The following is a 4,868-nucleotide window of genomic DNA, read 5'->3' as shown; positions in this document are numbered from 1 at the left end:
TACGGTAATAATTAGCAAAGTTTGTCACTGCCGTTGCGCATTGTACGTTGTTGTATCAGCAAGATGAATACAAGATGACCCCCAGGGTGATTGGCTGTTACAACTGATGTTTTGTTTAGCATCAGAGTGGTAGTGCTTGCCTGTAGCTGTATTTCCCTACAACATGATGTGTAATCACTGGGATGTAGCCACTCTTATCAGCTCATCTTTATTCCAAAGATTCAATTAATCAAACATACTGAGATTTCGGGAGACAAGCGCGAGCTTAGAGGCATTGTATGAAGTTGGGTTATGCTCATATTTTTGTTTGTCGATGGAGCATCTTTGAGCTGCAGTGGATTTGGTTGGGTTCCCTGTATGTCAATATAGTCATCACCCTGATTATATGGTAAAGGGGTCAGCTCCTATCTACTTGGCAACCTCAAATTTCAGAGAAAAAAATAGCTGTTGTAAACTGCTTCACTTGGTAACCTCAATTTTGAGGAAAACATTTTTTAATTGCCTGTTTCAACCCCAGCGGGTCTTTCTCAAAGGCTAAATTTTGTGACATATTCTATTTGAGAGATAGCGATGTGAAAACATCACCTAATATGACTAAGAAGTAGGATTTTTTTATTACGAAAAACTTTTATTTTGGTGTGAATCATCTCCAGAAAGCTTCATGGATGAAAGATGATATTTGCAGTTTGTCTGAACAACTCATGTTCTAGACTAGTCTTTGTAATTTTCCAGAAAAACTGTAAAATATTCCTGCGTGACCGAAATGACTTTCTGACAGGTAATTAGAGGTTTCTCTGTCATATCTTCATGGCTGCATGAAGGGGTTCAAACGGTCAGGGAGTGATTCCTTCTCAAAGAGAACGATGACATTTACTGACATTTTCAGATAATTTATCTTGTGTATTATTAGGGTGAAGTTCCTTCTTCTTTTTGCTGTGCTGCACCACCAGAATGTGTTGTGTTATACAATGTGTCAACATGAATGTTAATATTGAAACTGGCAATTAAGGCAACAAATCCCACAAGGCTAAGTCCCAGAGGGGATCAACCCCGAGCCCCATCAGCTGTGACACTAGGCAGGCACTGCTAGCTTAAGGCTCCCTGTGGCATATTCTATCAGTCAAGAAAACATTCAAGGTTTTACCACTTTTACTTCACCTCATGTGCAAGTGAGCATATAATTGGTTTAAAGGTGGACTGTCAATCGCTTTGTGTTGTGTGTGAGTTGCTCGATGGACTGTCAACATTGTTTCAATACAGGTTCTAAAATTCCCAAATAAACAGAAATTGTACCAAATTGATTTGTAATTGAGCAGGGAACCAACTATACCAGTGTCAATGTATATTTGGTTTGCGGTAACACCATGTGTGTATCTACTTGCCAGGTAGAGTTGTTCTTAGGGAACTGTCTTGCTTTATTCTACTGCCGTGGAGTAGATAATCGGAGGTTCGGGAGACTTCTCAGTTCTGAAAAGAACTGTCCTGTTTTTTAACTATTACCAGGGCGGATGGTATAGAAATTAGACTGGACTACTACTTTAGCTTATAGGATCGTAATTAACTGTACTGCCGCGGAGTCAGTTCTGAAATTGGTCTCAACGTTTCGACTAGCTTGCTCTAGTCATCGTCAGGAGACCAGTGTCCTCATATATTATTATCATTGTCCAAGGAGGTTGACTTGGTATTTTTCAATGACTTATGATTTTCATTTCATTTTATCAATTTCAGATTTCGTGGCTTGTAGGCCAAATTGGACGGATTTACAATCAAATATTAGCAATAAATAGCAAGGTTAAGAGACGATGCCCCTGGTGTCGTTGATTACCATCCAAAATGTTATTTTAGATTTTTACATTGTTCCAAGGATGTGCCAACTTTGCACCCACAATACACATTGGAATTGTCCCCTCAAAGATGCAGTTGGGGGGGGGTCTTCCCCATAGGAACATTTCTAGTTACTCTAAAGTCCTTTTCACATGGCAGCAATTATGCAGGGTCCCTTGCTTAATTTGAGCATGGTTGTGTTTGTAAATCTTTATAAATTGAACTTCTTGTCCAAGGTCCCCAGTGAAATCTTCTTGTAAAATTTGCCGTCCTTTATGGACAGAATAATTATTGTTGTCCTTTCACATGAGGTTCATAGTCTGATATTTTGCAACCGCGCTAAAAAGTAAGCAAGAGACACTTGCTAAATCGCTGTCGTCTGAAAAAGTCTTGGGGTGCTATTCACACGACATAAATTTAACTAGGGTCCCTTGCTTAACTTTAGCAAGGTTGTAAAATGTAGCATTGTTTGACAAGATTTTGTAAGAGAACTTAGGCACTCGACAGTAGACAAAATTGTTGTCACACGAGGTACACTTTGTAAAATGTTACAACCATGGTACAATTTAGCAAGGGACCTTTGCTAAATTTCTCTCATGTGAAAGGGGCTTTAAGTCTACAAAGATGCAGTTCCAGGCTTCTGTAACACTCTTTCTTCTGAGCGAGGATATCATTTACATCAAACAGGAAGGCCTCTGGTGACAATGACATCATTATGCCTTGATCATCTTCAGGGTACTATCTGACAGCCCCAGCTCAACACACAATGTATGCTCATGTTAGTCATGTAGGAAAACAGACACAGACAATAGTTACATGATTTCTGTTTCATCCAGCAGTGAGTTTTGCTCCCCGCAGTCTTTTGGTCTTCAACCATCTGACTGTTTTTATTATGCCAAGTATTATGCAAATCAAATACACAGCTTTTTTTCTGAGTGTTGTTGTACCACTCACTCAGCTTGTTTGTTAGCTGAGCACAAAATAAGTAAACATAATCAGCCAAAATAAATTGCCAGATTTGTTTGTAACGGCAGTTAACGGTTGTATGGCTTCTGACTGGCACCCCCGAACAAAGATATTGACAAAATAGGGACACCGCCAATATAGGGCTAGATAGCTCAGTTGGTAGAGCGCCGGCACGTTAATCCGGAGGTCGTTGGTTCGAATCCCACTCTAGTCAATACTTTGTTCAACCCCAAAAATCATTGTTGTTTATGACGGGTCCTAACTTTGCTTTGCTTTCCTCAGCAATACCTTTTCTGTAAGCAGCTATGTATATAATTAAATTGGACTCTGTAATGCAAAAAGTCATAAAATTAGCCAAAGGAAATTTGAATTTAAACAAACCAAAATAAGCGTGTTTACTTTAAATTATAGATTTGTTAAATAGTCGCCGAAGCTATTCTGTGTTGTTTACATCTGGAAGTGTACATGAATACTGGTAGCCAATAGAGCAATGTTTTACCATGGTTGTACAGTATCTTCACAATTGCACCTTATTTCTTTATTACTAGTTTATAAGTTATTAGGATACAATGGCTGTGTGTAGCTTGTGTGTCGTGATAGCCACTGGCAATATTGGATCACTCGTGGAGTATGTGAATGAATGCTAAACCTGTATCTATTCAGTTTGTCCATTGACATAGAATACAATCAAAAACCCAGCTTTGTTAATTAAGTCCGTTAGAGGGTAATGAGCTGCCCTGTACTTGCCAGTGTTTGGATTGTGGATTCTACGTGTGGAATCAATAGGTTGTGATGTAATGAAGTAGCGTTGGATGCGGCTGGGAACCTTAGCTTCAATGTCAATGGCGCTGACTTCGAGATTGTAATTGACTTCAAGAGACAGTTTTACATTTAACCATAGAGTAAGGACAGAGTCCTTAATGTAAATTAGGTGTGCCATAAGCCCGGCTCATACTTCCTGCAAATGTGAATGCGATGCGAATTTGACGTGAATTTGACGTCACAACCCTCCTTTCGCAGCGATATTCGCAAATAAGTTGAGCGGAGTTAACTGCTGCGAATTTTTCGTTGTAAATTTGTGATGTATGAACCAGGCTTAAAGGCTATTAAAAATTCAATGGAGGTGTTATTCCATTTTACATTTAAATGATAATTTTAGCAAAGAGGTACAAAATGCAATTAGGGTTTCCAATACTAAGAAGGTTTTGCTTGTGGCATGGGGCGGGGCTATGGTTAGGGGTGCCTAAATTGATCAAGTTTCTAAAATTGTTTATTTGTGATTTTGTTTTTCCCTTTAACAAGGATGATATCCACCTTAAGTAGGCCCTAGTTGCCGCTCTGGATTGTGACTAATATAGAAGTATATATCTGGTGTCCCAAATTAATGCTGAGACAAAGTGCAAGGCCACCATCCTCTGACCCTACCCCAGGGTGCCTCCGAGCCCCAGTCATTCCACTCTGGTCTAGACACTCCTCTGTCTAACACCATAAAGCTGCGATGGGTACATCTATGAGAGAACAAATATTCAACAAAAATAATTTGCAACTTGAGTTTTAAACTCAGTGGGAAGCCTGCAGCAGAAGATGTGAATCACATGAATGTTTTGCAAGCAATAATTTCCCAAGGAAACAACTCTTCCATCGTCAGTAAATTCATTTGAAAGGGGAATTGGGTTGTAAATGATGCTACAGTTGACTTTGGGCACTGGGTTGTACTTAAGTTCATTTAATTTCAGTAGAATACTTTCTGTATCTCTAATTGACTGTTGGAGCATGGAGCATTACACAGCAAAGTCTTAAGATGCGGTTAATGAAGACTTAGTGAAATCTTAAGATGAAGTGTTATCCTAAGGGAAATCAATTAGGACCCTTGATCATTGATCTGCAGCATTATGCACATTAGAGAGTAAGCTTCGGTATGCTTGCATAATAGTAAGTTAGAATCGTTTAGCTACAGTTATACACGGCAAGATGCAAGCTCAGTTATTGGAAACCTTTTGTTTATTCTAAATGTCAAGTCTTCAACAGTTAAATGTTTTAATGTAAAATTCACTTCTTTTGTTTGTAGAGTTTTTCAT

At 38.9% G+C, this 4,868-nt stretch overlaps 1 non-coding gene across 1 annotated transcript; it reads left to right on the top strand.

Annotated features, from left to right (window-relative positions):
* The first annotated feature begins 2,931 nt into the window (after positions 1-2,931).
* Trnan-guu lies at positions 2,932-3,004 on the top strand. The gene has a single exon. It is a non-coding gene; the product is annotated as a tRNA-Asn (tRNA).
* Positions 3,005-4,868: the final 1,864 nt, after the last annotated feature.

Source organism: Asterias rubens, chromosome 17 (assembly GCF_902459465.1).
Source record: "Asterias rubens chromosome 17, eAstRub1.3, whole genome shotgun sequence".
Classification (NCBI taxonomy): domain Eukaryota; kingdom Metazoa; phylum Echinodermata; class Asteroidea; order Forcipulatida; family Asteriidae; genus Asterias; species Asterias rubens.
Note: the sequence above shows the minus strand (reverse complement) of the source record. Positions and strands in the feature narration are given on the sequence as shown.